Source organism: Sinohyriopsis cumingii, chromosome 14, assembly GCF_028554795.1.
Source record: "Sinohyriopsis cumingii isolate HCF-2022 chromosome 14, ASM2855479v2, whole genome shotgun sequence".
Lineage (NCBI taxonomy): Eukaryota > Metazoa > Mollusca > Bivalvia > Unionida > Unionidae > Sinohyriopsis > Sinohyriopsis cumingii.
The window spans coordinates 101619612-101631993 of NC_142974.1; positions in this window are offsets into that span (position 1 = coordinate 101619612).

Sequence of the window (12382 nt, forward strand, 5' to 3'; positions counted from 1 at the left end):
TCTATCTAATGAATCCGGATTCCTATGACAAAAATCAAGGTATATGTAATTAAGTATAGAGAATTACAAATATACACCAAACAGAACGGAAAGTGCTATCCCTGGATTTTAGAGGAGAATGCTTAATAATGCTACTCAAGTTGAAGATCAAGATTGCTCTTTACGAATTAGACCAAATACATTTGATTCAATGTGTCGGCTTTTTGGATGAGCGCAGAGGTATGTATGTATGTATGTATGTATGTATGTATAGTATGTGGTTAACGGCAGATCAGTACCTAACTTATTTTAATGTGGTTTACGTCAGATCAGTACCTAACTTATTTTAATGTGGTTAACGTCAGATCAGTACCTAACTTATTTTAAAGTGCCTCTTGGCCATGAACATCATCACTTCATGTATTTCGGATGACATAAATCTTCACTCTCTCTTTTAGTAGTCTCTTAGGTTGAGGGGGCTCAACGGGCCTATCCTTCATCCCAGATGCACTAGGATACGTGATTTGAGACGCTCGGGAGTTCTCTCTGTCCCTATTATTCATCACAGATACACCAGGAAATATGGTTGATGAAGAGAAACACTCTCAAACTTCAAGATAATGTCGCATTTCAGATTTATTTGCACGAGTAAATTTGCTATCACAATGGTAGGGTAATATCTTAATTTAGGAGATCAATGGATATGCCATAACTCCAGGGCAGGTTTATAGTTATTTTGGTATCATATGGTGTTTACGAAATGATAGGGTAGTATAAAGACAGTTGCATTAAAAGGATGATTCTTCAACATTAATATTTAAATCTTAAATCCATGTCGTATGTACTATATGAGTCTTGCGATATAAATTTGTAAATTGTTATTCCTGATGCGAAAGCAAAGCTAAATGCACAGATAACGAAAAATGGAACCGAGATATCGGTGTTGTTTCACGGTTTAGATCTCCTGACACATGTCAGCAATCTAATCATAATACGACGGAAATTTCTTTCCATAAACAAGGACATGCATTATGCGTCACCTCTGGCCTGGAATATAGTGTGATGGTATATAAATAGATTCAGAGTTATATCGTCTAGCTGGCCAGTTACTAAGCACTGACCAAACAAACTGGAAAACACTCTATATTGTGTATAGCAACACAATACATTATAGCACCATATATATAGCAAACACAGGACACACACTGATTGGGGCCAAGGATCACTAAATAAAGAAACAAGGCAAGGAAAGCAGCCGAATGAGTACAATCCTTTGCATCTTAATTAAGGTTAGGACAGAAACAAAAACAGGTTTTCGAAAATGAATAACAATTTCATCGAATTTCTTTTTGATTTATTTTTGTTTTGAAATACACACTATAAACAGACCATGGGGGATACACACATATAAAACATCCTTTCAAAGTTTTCCATCTTAATCGTATTTAAAGGGCGGAGAGAGGTCCATACAAACAAAAGTAACCTGCGTTAAGGCATGTTGTAGTTTAAGCTGCACGAGTAAATGTTGATTGTTGTGAATGTGAACAAAATAATTAAGTAAGAGAAAGGCTTCAAATGAAGACTAGGCTACATTTTAATATATTGGATATTCTTGTTATAACTATCGCTCAATAAAGCATACGAAATTGACGAACAAATATACTATGTAATATTTTTCTGTACTTTATGTTCCATCCTTATAGAAGTCAAACTTGACTCGTGTTTTTATTACAGAGACGCTTTGAGATTTAAATTTGTTTACCAAACTCTCGTTTCAAAAACAATCTTTCGCTTCATTATTATTTTAGTTGTTTAATAAAGTCTCATTTCAATGAACGCTATCGTGTTATTTATATTTTGCGAATGATTTTCGGAAAATATTAAACATTCTATATGTTTTATTCTTAAAGAAATAGTCATTTCTTGTTGAACTTGTTCATTTTGTTTTCTTATTTCGGTGTACTCCATTTCTTTTTCTTTGTATTTCTTTTGCTTTGCACATATGTTTCCAGATTATCAGTTTAAAAGAAAAGGAAATTTTCCTTTAGACTATATTAAAAGGATCACTAAACCAGTTGTACAACCATCAATATAAAGCACACTCGCGCTGTTTGAACTTTTCAAATATTTTGTAGAGAAGCGAAGTTGTTTTGATCTTCGTGTCCTTTCTTTATTTTTTAACTTAGGTTTCTAAATTTTGCGAATCTGTGCCAATTATCTGTGAGAATTATTTAACTGAATATTGAATATTGAATGCCTGTCTCTTTTCATTATATTATTACAGATGATGATTTTTTTCAAGATGTACGTTCATTTTTGAATAGTATGTAAAACTCCTCCTGCGAAATCGGGTGCGATAAATGAGACAGCAGAGGTGGAGCTCGGACAGAATTACACCTACGAATGCCAGAAAGGTCTCTTTGGCAAACAAAATCAGAATCCGACAGTCACGTGTCTCCAAGATGGTAACTGGACACCGACAAATTTTACCTGTGGTAATTTATCATTATATTTCATCAAATAAGAACGTTTTGTCAGGTAAGTTATAAGTGATAAATTCTTTTTAAATTAAATGTTCAACGTCCAAAGTGAGATCATAACATTATATGACACATTTTGTAAGAAACATTGAATTATTTCACTCAGCTATTGCCAAAGCTACAAGAATAAGGATTGAACAATAATAGCGAACGCTAGAAACGTCGTTCTTTCCTGCGACTTGAAAATAAATATCAAAGGTGGTTTGTATTTACTAGATACCCTCTCTGTTCGCTATACAGTTTGAATGGAATTAAATTAGGTTCCTAGTTGTTAAAGGTTCAGTCAGTGCAGGCAGCCATGAATATCAGCAGGTGAACGTATGTGAACATGACCAAAAACGATTTCAAGTCTGGACTGAAGATATAAAACTAACGGTAGATTCTCCAGATGTAACACTATATCAATCATGTAAGAGCGATCAATTATGTAACACTACATCAATCAAGTAAGATCAGCAATCATGTAACACTATATCGATCATGTATGAACGATCAATAGTGCAACAAAATATCAATCATGTAAGATCATCTATCATCTAATACAATATCGATCACGTAAGATTGATCAATCATGTAATATCAACAGGCGGACGTCAGTGAGAACACGTGTAAAGGTCCAGCTTGAATATGATATATGGAAATAATAAAAAGAAATTGTACACACATAGCGGTTGAACTTTGTAAATTTGATCATATTCATATCATTTCACTCCGTTCTCACAATGTCAATGTATGTGTTGAGCAGTGAAATAAACTTCATGAATCTATAATCCTTGTCCCTGCCGTTGCTTACCAAACTATTTCAGAGCCGTACTGGAATTTTGCCACTAACACCGGTATGAGACGGTTTGAAAAAAGCTATATAAACAACAGTATACTTCTTAACAGGAAATCATTTTCATTCGAACCCAAAGTCATATTTGTATTGATAATTACACCTGAATAAATAGGTGTACATTTATCAACCCAAGACGTTTGAACTACAACAACAAGCGATCAAATCAATATTTTACAAAGGTTAGAATGCTTAGTGTTTACATAGAGATATATTTTATATGAATATTCCTATCTGAAAAGGTAAATTTGGATATAAAGGTGTTACTTTAGAGGTCTTGGAGATGTTGCATCCTGGCATTGCATCAAACTGGACCTGAATTAAAATCGTATATTTTCCATGTTTTAAATTCCCCATTTTTCCAACACATTCATTGAGAAGCAGCATGCAGAAGAGTAAATCTAGCACAGGCAGGCTATAGAAATGTGCTCCTTTGCTGAATATTCCCCAATTGTCACGTTATTTTCCATGACACATAATTTTAAAGCACACAAATTATAGCCAGTAACATACTTCCCTGTTTATAAAAATAAATATGGAAACTAATTAAGAGCCAGCTCTCGCTCATGTATACAGAATCGCTACACGCTCCTATTAGTCGTGAATGTGGGAAGTCGCTCTGAATGATTGAGGTTACCGACGGTACATGTGGGCACACATGTGTATGCAATATTTCAATGGTTAATAGGTAAAATATGGATTTTAATTTTTTAAGTATATTTCGGAAAATAATTCGATTAATATTATTTTTCATGTCAATACATTTTGGCAAACGTTTGAAAATAAAAGTTTAAATTGTAAAACACGACAGGTGAACAGTGGAAACTGAATAAACCAGCTTAGGTTAAAGTTCTCGTTTTGGGATACTATCCTCTCGACGCCTGCACATTACAAACGAAAATAGAATGACCCATGTTAATCGCCTAGTTTTAAAGCACCTTATAATGCTCCTTTCAACGATTTGAAGACGTTTCGACCCACAAGTATTTCCTCACTAACCATACTTGCGATATTGTTGCAAATACCACTTTACCAGAACTTTTTATAATATGTCTGTGTTTTGAAGCCGACTTTTTATTGCATACATATCTTGTATTCATATGATTAGTATAAAAGATATATTTGCATGTTTGAACAGTATGTAACACGCCTATTGCGAAGTCAGGGACGATAAATGAGTCAGCGGAAGTGGAGCTTGGACAGAACTACACGTACAGATGCCAGGATGGTCTAATCGGGAAAAGAAATCAAAACCCTACAGCCATGTGTTTACCAGGTGGTGACTGGACGACGACAAATTTTACTTGTGGTAATTTAACAACAAGTTTCATCACATGATTACTGTATTTTTCTGTTACTTCCAACTGCGTTATTCAAGATTTTTTTTGTGTTTTGCATATAATGCCACTTTTCGTCACACGATAGGTTATACATGGCGACCAATATCACTAGTAGATTAAGAACTAGGGTAAAAGTCAGTAACAGCAATCGACCCACGGGAAACTACTGGCAAGAATTTCATATCTCCATATTGGCCGAGCCCGAGACTTGAGATGAAATTGGGGTGATCTGATCTTATAATTCACCATCATAATTAAGGTCATCACATTATATGGCACAACCTTTATGACCATGTCGAATTATTTCAATCTTCTATTAGCGAAAGCTACTCAATTGAAGGCTAGAAAAAGTTGATTATGGGGCAAGTATACATCTAGGGTGCCATATAGTTCTTTTAGACGGCTTAAAAATATAACTAGAATGTGATTTTGTATTTAAAATATATATCCTCTACTTTCACTATACAGTTTTAATTCAATAAATTAGGTTGCAAATTGTTAAAAATACATTCAGTGGAAATAAGACTAAAAGCGGTAGGATACATATGAAAAGTGACAAAATAGTCCAAATATGGACGATATGTTACTAAAATAGATAATCCATATCTAACACTACATCTGTAGTGTCTGTTGGATCAATCACGTAATAATATCACCATGAGGACATTATTGAACATATATGCAAACATCTAGTTTGCGTGCACGATACGGAAATAGTAAAACGCAAGTATACAAATTCATGAATATGGACTCAATAGCGTTATAGACATTAACATTTGCTATTCCAAACTTACAGCGTCAAATAGTGTATTATCAGTGAAGTAGTCTTCACGAATCCATAATCCCGATTATTGCTGCTGCTCACAAAATTGACTCATTCACCCCACTGGAATTGCATGTGTGTCACCTACAACTTATAATGCAACTGGTACGGCAACGTGAAGATTTCATCGTGAATAGCTACAACAGAGACTTGTTATTTGCAAATAAATCTGAGAACATTTTAAATTGCTTCCCCGGCATTATTAAAAGATATCAAAATAATGAAAAGCAGCAGCAACTGACAGCAATTACCTTTGTCTTAAAGGTACTTGACACTGGTATATCGATGTTTACTTGCCAACTGAAAGAAACTAAGTCTTTAGGTATTTATTCATCTTAAAGAAATTAACATAAAACTGTGCAACACGTGACATGTATGTCTAAAGGCATTACTTTCTAATTATTGGACAGGATGAAGTTTAGTTTCAGACCAGTCCAGTCCTGAATTAATAAATTATTGTTTTCGTGTTTTAAGTATATATTTGTAATCACTTACATCGAAAAGCAATATGAGGAGACTTACTCTAAAATACTCCTTTATTGAAATCTTCTCTAATTGTTCTGATATTTCCCATAAAGCATACTTTCAAATTACAGTTGTATTCATCATATTTCTTTTATATAATTTGCTAACGAATATTCAAACAATTATGAAAACTAATTGAAAACAGATTTTACTTCTGTTCATGGTGTGTAATGTTAGTTTTGCACATGGAAAGACATCCCGAATAATAGACCTCATCATCTTTGTACAAGCAGACATATATGCCAGGAACGAATGTTTTGTATAGCCAAGAGAGATATTTGAAAGGTGTAACAATGTTTTGGAAACAATTTTCATTAATATTTTTGTCTATGTGCAGTTTTGCTAAAATGTTAAAAGTAGTGCTTAAATTGTAAAACACAACAAGTAAATGGTGAAGTCAGATTAATTTGGATTAGGTAACACCTTATTCAATGGCAAATTCCTATAACACACTTGTGGCGTGGCGGGTTGTTATGCCGCCACTGTGGTGGGTGTGGGATGGGGTGCTCACAAGATTTTATCTAAACTATTATGTCAGTCCCACCCAGGCTCGATTTTGGATGGAAGTTAAATTAGTGAAAGATAGATGTACAGCTCCGAGCCCCCAGTCAGCAATACACAAATAAACTGAAATTCATCGAATAACAATGTAAGGACAATTCAATATTCACATGATTACACTTTTCCATGTACTCTCTTTCCGCTCGGCCCTGGGATAGCCTAATGAATCATTTGATTAGTAGTGTGATATAGCTTTCCATCTGTCATTAAATTGTACTCATATGTGTATTCTTCTCTCCTATTCCTCCAATTATTTCTCCTCTTCCTCCCGAATTTCTCCAAATGCCTTCTAATCTCAACTTCTCTGTGATCCTCCTCCTTCTGCACTTTAACCTCTTGACTCCTTTCCTCCTCCTCCCTGGACTCTCTCCACCAACTAGACTTGTCGACTACGACTGATCTGCTAGTCTCACATCCCTCTCCCCACTTTAAGACTCGGGACTCTACTGAACCGTAAGTTCTATCCCGCACAAAGCTTCCTGTGAAATGACAAGGAGGGTAAAATATTTTCCTTAGCCCTCTCATCTCACACTACACCAAGCCTGTCATCAGATAACGGCTATTAAATTTCTTCGGTCACGCATTCATTTACATCGAAATACTCACACGATGTTGTATGGTAAAACAACATTTGTCGTAATAAAAGCACGGTATCAATTACTTCTCATACATACATCAATACATAGCTTTCCATCAGTACATATTCCTAATTACATTATACTAAACAATAAAACAGCAATCAGACTCATTTCTTTACGTTACAACTCATACAAGGTACACATATATTCAAATATCCATGCTCTGATATATCCATACATCCAATTAACTAATCCTACACACTTCAACCATTTTCCAAATTCACAATTCAAGCATGTGTAAAATCTAGCACTTCACATTAACAAATGCAATGGTTTCCTACAAAGTAACCTAATAGCGAATTACAACATAAATTCTGACCACAAGCTAATTACCTACATAATTCTCTACATAATGCACGAGCTCATTTCTCAAATACGCATGTAAATTAACACTACAAAGGTAGTTATAAGTACTAAACGATCCTAGTAATTAAGCATACATATTACACACAATTACAATTACAATGCCGTAATATTTTGCAAGAAACGAGTAATTCACTTAGTGACCTTTACGAAGCTTTTTCTTTCCTTTGAATGGCCTACGTTTTACCACTAATTACGAGATGCTTCCTCGGAGTAACCCTCTTTTGCTCATTTTTCAACTTTTCAGTGTAGTTTCACCTCTTCTGCATATCCCCACTTCAACCATACTCTCATTTTGGTGGTAAATTCTGCTCATTCAGAAGAGTTATAAATTCTTCCGACTTGTACATTCTATCCCTTACATTTATCACATGCATTTCAAACATTCATAGGATTATTATAGAAGGTTAGCGTTACCTATTTATTTTGTGTTTGAACAGTATGTAAAACTCCTGCGAAATCAGGGACGATAAATCAGGCGGCAGAAGTGGAGATTGGACAAAACTACACTTACAGATGTGAGATTAATCTATTCGAGAAAGGAGATCATAACCCAACAGTCACATATCTACATGACGGTAGCTGGACCTCGACAAATTTTATTTGCGGTAATTTAACAGTGCAGTTCATGACATGACTACAGTGTTATCTAGTTAAATTTCATAAGTGATTTCAAAGCATCATAAAAAGTCAAAGGCACATTGTCCTAGACAAGTCAAATTGTTCTAATCTACTATTAACCGGTACTCAGTTCTTTCGTTTCTAAAACTTCAAATGAAATGCGCACTTCTGTAGGAATATATATGTATTGCACTATACTACATCCATAGCATCACCATGCATTAAATAAAATTGCATTAAATTACATGACAAAAACTCTGCTTTATTTGCACATATCCAGGTATTAAAGTGAATATATTAAATTTAAATTTTGGTTTCTGCTGTACAACAAGTGACTTAATTTTCTTCGGAGCAAAAATATCACCAAGTGCAAACAAGCATCGTATAGACAAATAATTTCAAACTCTGATTTCAAAAGATAATTTATTACTAACAACATAAATTACAAAGAAAATAAATATTTGTCCATTTGAGGGCTGAAACGTGTTTGAAACAGAAACACAAACAGGGTGAGCTATTCCTCGCATAATTAATGTACATATACAGTCATACAATCAATCACCTTTAAAAGTTTCAATATTTATTTAACGTCGATTACACCAAAATTATATCGTATATTAATAAGATCTAACATATACGGCTCAGATGCTGTAACACTGTAATAACTACAAAACTGTTCAACAGAAAGTGCTAGCAAACAAGATCGATGCAGCTCTTTGCTATCATAGTTAATTAAGTGTCTCTGATATCTGGTTATTCACGATTCAATTGTGTATATCATATATATGGTCACCAGCTTGGCGGACGCATGTGTATGTTAAGATTCTAACAAAATAGTTCCACACACTTAACCACATTACGGTGTTTATTGTGATGACTCTTGTTAAACTTAATATAATAAATGTCTTGATTATAATTTGAAGTAAGTGAAAAGCTTCGTAAAAAAAATGTTAACATGCGCGTTTGTAAAACAGAAATTGCACAAATTCGTTGAAGCGTTTCCGTTGTCAAACTCTTCATCTTTGGATATGAATATTTTCTGCAGAACATCGGAACATATATTTGTACGTATGATCCACAAACCTTTTGTCCCAGGGTCAGCTCCGTTTTGAATTGTCATGAATGTCATATTTAACTTGTAACAAAACGTGTATTTTCATATTATATTGCTAGATCTATCTTTAATAACCCAAACATTTCAGATTTTGTATCTATGGAAAATATATTAAATTATGGTGGCCGTGTGGTGTTTCTAGAGAAGCAAGAATACCACATGGGGAGTAGTTTTGATCAAACGATGGGGTAAGTCACAATTATATATATACCTATTTGCGGCACTAAGGTCCAAATTATCCTTAATGCTTGTTAAGAGTGCTCGTTATCCTCAGAGACCTTTGGCTTTAGACGATTGTGGGTTTGGGCGATGTGCTTTTCCTTGTCATCTGTTTCAAGTTTAACCCCCACAAAGACCAATCGACTTTTATTGTAGAGAAATATGTATGTTCAAATTATCATTGCAGCTAATAGCCTCGATAAGTATATCATACAATTTGCCTTTTTAGCAGAATCGTAGCCTTAGAGTTCTCTGGAATATGATAGGGACAAGACTTCAGGACTTTGTCCTCTTGCATCTTTCCTGTATGGTATGTTTTATTGTTTCTTGTACTAGCGACTCCGAACGATATTTGGCATCTGTATCTAAAAAGCTTAATAATAAATTGAAATTAAACTTAAATACCACTCTCTCTTTGGTTGTGTCCAGATGTCACCAATTTATATTGGTCAAAATACGCATCTACTGGTGAAAGGTCAAATCAAATTTTCCCAATTTAACCGCATTCTAATCAATGATTAATCATTACCCAATAAAGACGAATATTATTTACAACGTCGATGTACTTATATATTAGATTGGGTACCGAAAAAATACTCAGGAGATATAGTATATTACGGGGATATAATCCCATAGTGTTGTATATGTATATATATCTGCGATCTACACACAAGATCTTATTTTATGAATATAACATAACTGAGCGCAAAAACGCGAGTCACGCAAGTGTTTGTCGTTAGTTGATGGCCATTTAATTTGCAGTAGTAGCAGACCAGCAGTGGCATCATTACAATTATTATTGATATTTAATTGTATCATTTGTATTTATTTTTGTGATAATTTTAGAAGGAAATTCGGAGGCTATTTCCACACTTCAGTATCCTTAATGTATGTATGCATGTATGTATGTATGTATGTATGTATGGATGGATGGATGGATGGATGGATGGATGTATGGACGGATGTATGCATGCATGCATGCATGTATGTATGTATGTATGTATGTATGGATTTCGTACGTACAATCGTGATGAAGAATGCACCAAAGTCAAGTGAACTTGATCCAATTCCAACATCACTGCTGCTTGAGTGCTTAGATCCTGTATTGTCTTCACTAACTGATGTTATTAATACCTCTCTCTCATCTGGGGAATTCCCATCATTTTTCAAAACTGCCATTGTAAAGCATCTGCTGAAGAAACCAACACTAGAACATAACGATTTAAAGAACTACCGCCCAGTTTTTAATCTCCCATTCATTTCAAAAATCTTAGAAAAGGTTGTTCTATCCCAGCTTGTATCTCATCTAAATTCAAACAGTCTTTTTAGCAATGTACAATCTGCATATCGCCCTTGCCACAGCACTGAAACTACTCTTCTAAAAGTAGTTAATGACATTCTTTCTGCATTGGATAGCGGAAAGATTACAGTCCTCACCCTCCTTGATTTGTCTGCAGCATTTGACACAATAGACCATGATATATTACTTCACCGTCTCCAGCATGTATTTGGCATTCATGATACAGCCTTACTGTGGTTCAAGTCCTACTTGGTCAACAGGACACAAATTGTATCTGTAAATGGAATACACTCAAACCCAGTTGATCTATGTTGTGGTGTTCCACAGGGGTCTGTTCTTGGACCTGTTCTCTTCATTCTGTACACTCAGTCGCTCTCAAGTGTCATAGATCATCATCCAGTGTCTCATCAATTGTGCGCTGATGACACGCAAATATACAAAACTAGCCACCCAACTGAAGTTGATGCTACCATCCAAGGTGTAGAGAGGTGCATTTCTGATGTGAAATCATGGATGACATGTAACAAGCTGCAGTTGAATGATGATAAAACTGAGGCCATTCTGATTACAACACAAAGACTTTATCATTCGCATTCTTTACTTAAAACAATAAATATCAGCAACGCCAACATTAAACTCACACAATCAATACGAAACCTAGGTGTTACTCTGGACAGTACTCTCACATTGCACCAACATGTCATGAACATATGCACGGCTGCATATCTTGAGCTGAGACGCATCAGCTCAATTCGCAAATATCTTTCAGTTGATGCCACTAAAGTACTTGTGTATTCATTAGTAGTTTCAAGACTGGACTATTGTAACTCAATTCTGTCTGGTTCATCTCAATATCTACTCCAGAAACTTCAAAAAGTTCAAAACACAGCTGCTCGGATCATACTTAGAGTACCACGATGAGAGCACACTTCCCCGCTGCTCTGTACCCTACACTGGATATTCATTCGATCCAGAATCAAACACAAAATTTGTTCTCTGTGCTACATTTCACTGTCGGACTCTAGTCCAACATACCTATCTGACCTCACTCATGTGTACACACCAGCAAGGCACTTACGCTCCTCTTCTGACAATCGTATACTCATTATTCCAAGTATGAAAACAAAGTCATATGGACAGCGTTCTTTTGCATACCAAGACCCAGCAACGTGGAATGAATTGCCCACTGAACTTAGACACAAAGACACAGTGATCACATTCAAGAGGGCTCTCAAAACTCACTTATTTCGACAGCAAGAACAAATTTAAAGACCTAATAATGTTTCCTACCTGAAATATTCTCAGCATGTTTTTTATTTTTTTAATGTTTTTCTAATTTCATGTTGTTTGTTTTTGTAATAATGTTATTATGTTTCTTATCTTATAGGTGTTGTCTAAAGTTGTAAAGCGCTTAGAGCTTCTAAAGATTAGGCGTTATACAAAGTACTCATTATTATTATTATTATTATTGTTATCATTATTATTATTATTATTGTAATTATGTATGTATGTATGTATGTTTGT